Source organism: Myotis myotis, unplaced genomic scaffold (genome assembly GCF_014108235.1).
Source record: "Myotis myotis isolate mMyoMyo1 unplaced genomic scaffold, mMyoMyo1.p scaffold_m19_p_2, whole genome shotgun sequence".
Classification (NCBI taxonomy): Eukaryota; Metazoa; Chordata; class Mammalia; order Chiroptera; family Vespertilionidae; genus Myotis; species Myotis myotis.
The window spans coordinates 52,492,591-52,501,885 of NW_023416324.1; positions in this window are offsets into that span (position 1 = coordinate 52,492,591).

Genomic DNA, 9,295 nt, shown 5'->3' on the forward strand with positions numbered 1-9,295 from the left:
CAGTTGAAAAGCATTGACTTCTGAGCCAAAGAGACTTGATTTGATGACTGTCACTATAACTTCAAGATGCTGCAATACTACTAGGCAAGTTATTAAACCCATGAAACTGCTATTCATCTGTAAAATAATAAGTACTGTAAGAGCTGTAGTAATGAGCACATAAGTAACACAAGTGAAGCTTTCAATACAGTGTGTGGAACATCTAAACAAAAATCCTGCTCTTTCTAAGAGTGATGTGAGCAGGCTCAGCTGAGGTGAATATAGCAAGATAATTAGGTATTACTTACAAATATAAAAAGAAAATGAAGATTAAAGTTAAATTATAGGGACCATACCTAATGTAAGATCAATACCAGTAAATAAAATATTTTGTCCCTTAAGGGGGAGACATCTGTAATACTATCAACAATAAAAATATATTAAAAAAACACAATAAATAAATAAATAAAATTTCATGGTTTGGATCAGTAGAAGGGCCATTGGCAGCCCTCATGTGCCATGATGTTTTTGCAACATTTAACTTTATTAACAATTTCCATAAATTATAGTTTCACATTTTAATCCCTTATCCAATTTCTTTTACAAAAATTTAAACCGTTTATCATCCTAAGTACCTATCTTTTCTGTTTCTTCACCTAACATAAAGAATGCTGATTGAGGGGAAAAAACTAAACCAACTGAATGGATTTAAACCATTATAGAATTGTAGTCCCCAATTTCAGATGAGACCTGATCATGATCATCATACTGTTATGAGGCTCTGTTCTGCGTACTCCCTCAATTTCAGCCTAAGCTATTTCAAAGTTTCTCCTGTCTCATTAAGACATTCACAACTCACTTTTACTTTCAGAAGATGCATTTAATTTTTCTTTAGAGAAAAAGGTGACTTTTACCTAGAATGACAAGAATTCATCAATTTTTCTTCTGCCACCATCAAATACATATCTATGTCAATAAGTACCCTGGCCAGTGTGGCTTGGTTGGTTGAGTGTCCTCCCATGTACTGAAAGGTCACTGGTGCAATTCCTGGTCAGGGAACATGCCCAGGATGCAGGTTCAATCCTGGTTAGGGTGTGTGCAGGAGGCAACCAATCAAAGTTTCTCTTTCATCTCTCTCTCTCTCTCTCTCTCTCTCTCTCTCTCTCTCTCTCTCTCTCTCCTCTCCCTCTCCCTCTCCCTCTCCCTCTCCCTCTCCCTCTCCTTCTCCCTCTCCCTCTCCCTCTCCTTCTCCCTATCCCTCTTTCTCCCCCTCTCCCTCTTCCTCCCGCTCCCTTCTTTTCTCTAAAATCAAATTTTAAAAAAGTATACTATTACTTTCTGTCAATTTTAGTAAAAGAGGTTTTATTCTTTGCCCTGGACATACTTCTCCAGACACCTGTCTTCCTATTTCCTTAAATTCTTCCACTTTATTGATTTATGAGGATATGATTATTCTTAAGTATCTTTGGTCTTAAAATTAACAACAATAAAAAAACAACAACAGTAAATAACCATTACTTAATTAATAGTGAAGTGAAATGAGAAAGGTGTCTACTGTCATTCTTAACCCTTTTATCACCATTCATTTAGTCTTCATTCATGGAAATCTGGATGCTTTTTTCCATCTATCACTGAAACTTCTGTGGCTGAGGTTAAAAGTACCATAGTTATTGAAAATGACAATGAGCACTTTTAAGTTCTCATCATACTTGATTGGCATTAACCTTTTTTTTTTTACAACCTTTGCCTCATTTCATTACCTTACCTATATTTCCTATGTAGTGTTAACTTCCTTTGATTAACTTTTCAAATTACCACCCCCACCACCCCCCCCTCAAGATTTCATTCATGGTTCTTTTATTAAATTCAGTGACTTTGAGAAAAACATACCTTCTGATGATATTTAAAGCTTTATTAATAAATCAAGCCTTTCTCTTCATTGCCAAAGCACACTAAACTAAGCAAGTTCTAAATGGAACTCAATATATCAGTACCAAAATTTGACTCTTGCCTATACATATTAATTTTAATAAATGACACTAGTCAGATGTTCAAGCTTGAGTGTCTATTCTTTCTATCACTCTCCAAATGCAATCCCTCAACAAATCTTTTCCATGGGAACTGTAAGCCATTCTTGCCTTCATTACCCCTTCTGCCCCTTTCCTACTTAGCCTTCACTATAGTCCTCTTGAACTGTTGTACCAGTTTGAAAATTACTACCTATTTCTACATATCTTTCATCTGTACCATTGTCAGTGGTTTCCTGCCCAGGTAAACCTTTCTAAATCTGAGTGTAAGGCTAACAGAAGTAGAAGAGAAAAGCCTCAACAAATACTTTTCTCTGTAGCCAAAGAAAGGATTAAGGGGCAGCCTAGCAAGACACAGATATTTTAGACAATATTACTCTAGTCCAGCACAACAACAACAACAAAAAAAACTGTGGTTCCACACAATCCTTGTTAGGAAAGGGCAAGTGAAAAAGCTAAACTTCCACTTTTATGAAGCTATACCAAAGTGATGCAACACCCCCACCCTGGTGGTGTCAGAGCACACCAAGTAGATAGGCAAATTTTTCTTTCTTGACTACCAGCAATGAACTCCTTCCCACAAAAGAGTAAGTGGTGATATAATATGTTACAACAACTGTATCAGAATGTCTAATTTTTTAAAAAAAGTGATGGGCAGGGATACTAACCATTTTACAAACAAGAATCTATTAAACTAAAAAGCGTCTGCACAGCAAAAAACAACCAACTAACAAAAACAATAAAATCAACAGAACATACAGGTAGCCAAACAAATGGGAATATATATCTTCAAACACTATCTCCACTAAGGGGCCAATATGCAAACTGTATAAAGAATACATACAACTGGACAACAACAAAATTAACAATCCTATAAAAAAATGGGTAGAGGCCCAGAACAGAAATTTTCCCCAAGAAGACATACAAATGGCCAACCAATTTATAAAATGATGCTCAACTTAACTAGCTATAAGGAAAATGCAAATAAAAACTACAACGAGATAGCACTTTACAGTTGTTAGAATGGCTATTGTAGATAAGACAAGTGTTAAAGAGAATGTAGAGAAAAACAAACAATACAGGCATTGCTAGTGGGAATGTAAACTTGTACAGCCACTACGGAAACCAGCATGAAGTTTCCTCAAAAAATTAAGGATAGAACTACTATATGACCTGTCAGTCCATCTTCTGGGTAACTACCTGAAAAATCTGAAAACATTTGTTCATAAAGATATATATATATATACCTTTATGTTCACTGCAGCATTACTCATGGTAGTCAAGACATGGAAACAACCTAAGTTTCCTTTAATGAATGCTTGGATAAAGAAGATGTAGTACACATATACAATGGAATACTACTCAGCCATAAAAAAAGTATGAAACACCGCCATTTGTGATGACATGGATCTTGAGAGTATCATGCTAAGTGAAATAAGTTAGATGGAAAAGGACAAGAGTCATATGATCTTACTCATATGTGGGATATTAAACAGAAAGAAACAAATAACAAATAAAATAAACAAACTCATAGGCACAGATGACAACATGAAGGTTACCAGAGGGGAAGAGGGTCAGGGGAAGATAAAGGGGTCAAATATATGGTGATTGAGGGAGACTAGATTTTCGGTGGTGAGCACACAATGCAACACATGGGTGATGTATTACGAAATTATACACTTGAAGCCTATATAATGGTTATAATAAATGTCACCCCAATAAATTTAAATTTTTTAATGTGGCATCATGAAATACTGTATAATACAGTATTTGATGATGCCACAGAGAGACTGGACCCCACCTTAAATGTTGGGAAGAATTTAAAATGGTTCAGCCATTCTAGAAAAATATTTTGGCAGCTAAATAAAAAGAAACCTAAATAAACAAGTACACTATAACTGAATAATAGGATTCCTGGATATTTATTCCAAAGAAATAAAGACTTACATTCAGACAAAAAGCTGTACCAAAATATTTATAGCAGCTTTATTTGTAATAGCCCCAAACTGGACACAACTCAGATTTGCTTCAGAGTGTGCAACTTCATTACACCCTTACCATGGAATACTACAAATACACAAACTATACCCAAGAACAGAGAGGGCAAGGACAATCCTATCTAATAAAAGAGAAACATGGTAATTAGCGTACGACCACTACCCTTCCCATTGGCTAATCAGGGCAATATGAAAATTAACTGCCAGCCAAGATGGCGGCCGGCAGCCAGGCAGCTTAAACTGAACATGAGGCTTGCTTGCTTCAGTGACGGAGGACTGCAACGTTCCCCGCCTGCCTTGCCGGCCTCTGAGCCTGCAGTTTGAAACATAGTTACAAATATAGAAGTTAAACAAAACCCCAGAAACCTGCTTTCAGTGAGCCAGGATCTCAGAGCTGGAGTTGATACAGAGTTTCGATTATAGAACCGAAACAAACCTGATACCTTCTTGCAGCAGTGGAGCCTCAGAGCTAAAGCTGGCCCAGAATAAAAAAAAAAGAAGAAAAAAAGGAGCGGTTGGGAGCTTCAGTCACCTGCCAGCCTGAAAACAGCCCTCAGCCCCCCACCCAGACTGGCCAGGCACCCCAGTGGGGACCCCCACCCTGAAGGGTGTGTGACCAGCAGCAAACAGCCATCATCCCCTCACCCAGGCTGGCCAGGCACCCCAGTGGGGACCCCCACCCTGATCCAGGACACCCTTCAGGGCAAACCAGCCGGCCCCCACCCATGCACCAGGCCTCTATCCTATATAGTAAAAGGGTAATATGCATCCCAGCACCAGGATCAGCGTGACAGAGGGCAGCGTCCAAACCCCCTGATTGCCCTGCGGCTCTGTGTGTGACAGGGGGCGGGGCCACAACCTCCCTATATGCCCTGCTCTGTTTGTGACAGGGGAAGGCGCCCCAACCCCCTGATCAGCCCTGCTCTGTGCCTGATGGGGGGAGCTCCCCAACCCCCTGATCACCCTGCAACTCTGTGTGTGACAGGGTGCGGCGCCGCAACCCCCCCACCCCACGGACCCTGCTCTGTGTGTGACAGGGTAGAGCCATAACCTCCCCATCGGCCCTGCCCTAAATGTGACAGTGGCAGCGCCCCAACCCCCTGATTGGCCCTGCTCTGTGGGTGTTAGAGGGCGGTGCCCCAAACCCCTGATCCGCCCTGCTCTTGTGTGACAGGGGGCGGTGCCCCAATTCCCCTATCGGCTCTACTCTGTGAGTGACGGGGGGAGCTCCTCAACCCCCTGATCGGCCCTGCTCTGTGCGTGACACGGGCGAGCTCCCCAACCCCCTGATCGACCCTGTTCTGTGGGTGACAGGGGTTGTACTGCAACCTCCCCATCAACCCTGCCTTGAGTATGACAGGGGGTGGTGCCCCAGCCCTCCAATCGGCCCTACCCTGAGCGTGACTGAGGGTGGCATTGCAACCTCCCAATCCGACCTGCTCTGTGCATGACATGGGGTGGCGCCCCAAGTCCCCAATCGGCCCTGCTCTGAGCCCGACCAGGGGCTGCACCTAGGGATTGAGCCTGCCCTCTGCCACCCGGGAGCAGGCCTAAGCCAGCAGGTCGTTATCTCCCAAGGGGTCCCAGACTGCGAGAGGGCACAGGCCGGGCTGAGGGACCCCCCCCCGCCCCAAGTGCACAAATTTTTGTGCACCGGGCCTCTAGTTATTAATATTAGACATGGTGGAATTTAGTGCAAAAGAACATCCTATCTAATAAAAGAGAAACATGCAAATTGACCATACCTCCGCTAGTGGGCACCTACAAGCCACACCCACCAGCCAATCAGAGCAGCTATACAAATTAACCCAAGCAAGATGGTGGCTGGGGGCCATGAATCTGGAGCAAGCAGGAGGCTTGGGTTGCCCCGGTGATGGAGGAAGCCAAGCTTCCCTCAGGCCCATGGCCTCCACTCAAGGCTATTAAGTTTCAAATACAGAAGACAAATAAATCCCAGATACCTGCTTCCAGCAGGCCTGGCCTCTGCTCACAGAAGTTCTGGGGGGAAAAAAGAAAAGAAAAAAAAGGAGGGTCTGGGAGTTGGTTCGCTGGAGGGCTTAGCCAGCCTGCAAATGGCCCTCAGCCCCTTACCCATGCTGGCCATGCCCCCATGGAGTAAGAGTCCCCACTGAGGGGGCTTGACCAGCCTACAAACAGCCATCAGCCCCTCACCCAGGATGGCCAGGAACACAGTGGGGACCTCTACCTTGAAGGGGCTGTGGCCAGCCTGCAAACAGCCATCACCCCCTCACCCAGGCTGGCCAGGTTAGCGGTTAGGATCCAGCATCCTGGATTGCGAGAGGGATGTCTGACTGCCAGTTTAGGCCCGATCCCTGTAAACCTGCAGTAGGACATCCTTCGAGGGATCCCAGATTGGAGAGGGTGCAGGCCGGGCTGAGGAATACCCCCACCCCTCCGTGCATGAATTTCGTGCACTGGGCCACTAGTTAATTGATAAAGTAGAGAACCTTAAAATTCTAAAAGATACAACTCAAGATAAGTACATAGGAATTAACAATGTTTTTATAATATAGCAACATTTGCAAAAATAAGAACAGAGAATTAAAAAAGAAATAGATAAAATACACATGAAATGGAAGATTTTAATTCACAGGTAACTTCTAATACAGATCACAACCAAAGCAAAAATTTAATTAGGATGTAGTACCTTAAGATACAATTTTAAATAATAATAATAGGAATGACCTTAGTGTAGGGTTCGGAGTACCTAAAGATGAGAACCACACTGGAAGAGGCAGTCTGCGTCTTTGGCAGTAGAGTCGAAAGTACATCTGAGTTAGAAGGGTCAACTAGTCTGGAATACTACTGTGGCTCCTTCTCATCCCATCATCCATCCCCCAACCCCACCATAAATGTCCTGTCAATTCATTTCCTGTAATGAAAACCCAGTTTATTCAATTATGATTAATAAAGAAGGATCAAACACAAATATAATACCTAAAATTTAAAATACACAGAGAAAGGCAAAAAAAAAAAGTGCAACAGGTGGTAAACACGGATTGTATTTAACCATAAATTTATAAAGCTGTGGTCCAATTACACCATGGAATACTATGCAGTAGTAAAAAGGATGGATCTCTTGCCCTTTGAGAGTAATAGAGTACCATGCTGAGCAAAGTAAGTCAGTCAGAGAGAGACAAGTGTCACATGATCTCATATGATGGATCTAAAGAACAAAATAAACTGATGAACAAAATAGACCCAGAGACATAGAAATATGAACAGACTGTTGAATCTCAGAGGGAAGGCAGAGTGGGTGGGTGGGTGGGTGGGTTGGAAGAATTAACCAAAGAACTTGGATGCATATATGCATAACTCATGGACACAGACAATAGTGTGGTGAAGGCATAGGGCGGGGCAGGTCCCAGCTAGAAGGGTCCAAAGGGAACATCTGTAATACTTTCAACAATAAAGGTAAATTTTTGAAAAGAGAGAGAAACAAATTCATCAGAGTGATAGAATGTAAAGTTATATGCCCAAATAATATAGGCATAATGTAGAAATTATATAACAAGTGAAAATGAGAAAGAGAAGGGAAGAGAAAGTGGGAGATGGAATCAGATAGCTGGTTGTGTTATCTGATAAAACATTAAAACATCATTTCCAGCTGAAAACATCAAGTAAGGGCAATCTAATATATCCTGAATGTTAAAAATAATTCTTCTTTTCAAGTGTCTATGTAGCAGTTACTAAAATCTTTCATTTAGAGCAGTGGTTCTCAACCTTCCTAATGCCGCGACCCTTTAATATAGTTCCTCATGTTGTGGTGACCCCAACCATAAAATTATTTTTGTTGCTACTTCATAACTGTAATTTTGCTACTGTTATGAATCGTAATGTAAATATCTGATATGCATTTTCATTGCTACAAATTGAACATAATTAAAGCATAGTGATTAATCACAAAAACAATATGTAATTATATATGTGTTTTCCGATGGTCTTAGGCAACCCCTGTGAAAGGGTCGTTCGACCCCCAAAGGGGTCGTGACCCACAGATTGAGAACCTCTGATTTAGAGGGTACCAAAGAAGACCTTCCAAAGCAGAAATAGCACACACACACCATTCTCTAACCAAAATAGAATACAATTAGAAATTAAGAATTAAACCATTATAAAAAGTTCATAAATTTAAAACACTTTCTTAAGAAATTTAAAACACCTTCTTAAGTATCACCTTTTTAAAAGAGAGGAATCAAACATAAGGCACAGAATATGTAGGAAATAATGTCAACAGACATATATATATGAGTCTCTCCGTGATGAAGAAAACCTGGCTAGGCGGGAGCCTCATTTCCCACTTTCATTCTGGGGATAGCTGAGCAGAGCTGGCACAGCTGAAATGAGTCCATCTGCAGAGAAACACCATCCTCTTTGTGTGATGTCCTCATTCCTGACAGAGAAGCAGCTACCTGGGCCCTCTGTGTGCACGCCCTTGGCCCTTGACTTGATTCTTTGTAATGATGCCCCTGGAGCATTCCAGGTGGGGGAGGTGGGGGGGGGTTGGGGGGTGGTAGGTGGGTCCCTCAGCTCGGCCTGCACCCTCTCCCAGTCTGGTCTCCCTCTGAATATGCCTTCCTCAGATATGCCACAAAAGCAAAACCCCAAGCAGTGACACTTCTGGTAACCAGAAAATAGGAGGCCAGGTTCTTTGAGAAGATACTAATACATGTATGCATTATTTCTGAAGGCTAGGAAACTGATACAGTTACAAAGACCAGTGGGACAAGCCCCCCTCCCATCACCCCTCTACCACTGCTGGTCACTGCCCCCCCCCCAATTGCTGTCCCCTCCCTCTGCCCGCTGGCAGGTGCCTTGGCTGGCTGGCCTGGCACCACCTGCTCTCCGGCCCTAACCCGCCCCCGCCCCCCGCCGACAGGTGGTTCTGCAGTTCGGTTGATTGGTGGCATATTATGCTTTTATTATATAGGATAGTTCTCATTACTTGAAGTGGATGATGAGAATGGTGTTCCCTAGCCTTCTGTATGCTCACCTATGCTTAGGAATCCATCCAGGACGGGCTTGCTCTTGTCCCTGGAGTCAGGTGCTCCTGATTCCAGTCCTGCTTGCTGGCAGAGGCAGGTGCTTCTCTGTCCTTACATTGGCCGTGGTGCATGCAGAACAGCTATGGTGAGGAATAACAAGGTTGAGGAGCGTTTGTGTTCTGCTACTTCTCCACTCTGTTTACACCATGATAAGGCCTTCGTTATATCTGCATGCGTCTGTGCATGATGTGGGCTTTCATGTTTATGAAGTTGTAGAGTTCACTGG